The following is a 391-nucleotide window of genomic DNA, read 5'->3' as shown; positions in this document are numbered from 1 at the left end:
AAGCGTAGGCTCGTTAGTGCAAACCAATTTTGTTCGATGATTCTTTGTTGCAGTAAAAATTCCGTAGTGTACTTTAATTGTTTGCTAAACGTCGTGCACGTTTGCTGACAAGACCAGAGTTTTCCATTATATTTTGGGAATTATGTTAGGAAGACCTCGAGGTTTATCGACTAGGAACATGGAAAATAAGTCATTCATAGCGGAAAATTCAGCTAGCCTTTCGCCACACACATGACTTTACAGGCCACCGACACTCGCTAGATCACGAGATCTTTCATTTTCTTTCACTCACAAATCACGCCACAGAATCGTGACTATCTTCACTACTCAGCTCACAGTCAAGCCTTTGATCCCAGGACTCGTCTTTATTTTCCTAAACGTTGTGGCGTTT

This window comes from Opisthorchis viverrini (assembly GCF_000715545.1).
Source record: "Opisthorchis viverrini unplaced genomic scaffold opera_v5_18, whole genome shotgun sequence".
In the NCBI taxonomy this organism is placed as follows: domain Eukaryota; kingdom Metazoa; phylum Platyhelminthes; class Trematoda; order Opisthorchiida; family Opisthorchiidae; genus Opisthorchis; species Opisthorchis viverrini.
This window is presented reverse-complemented; position numbering follows the sequence as displayed.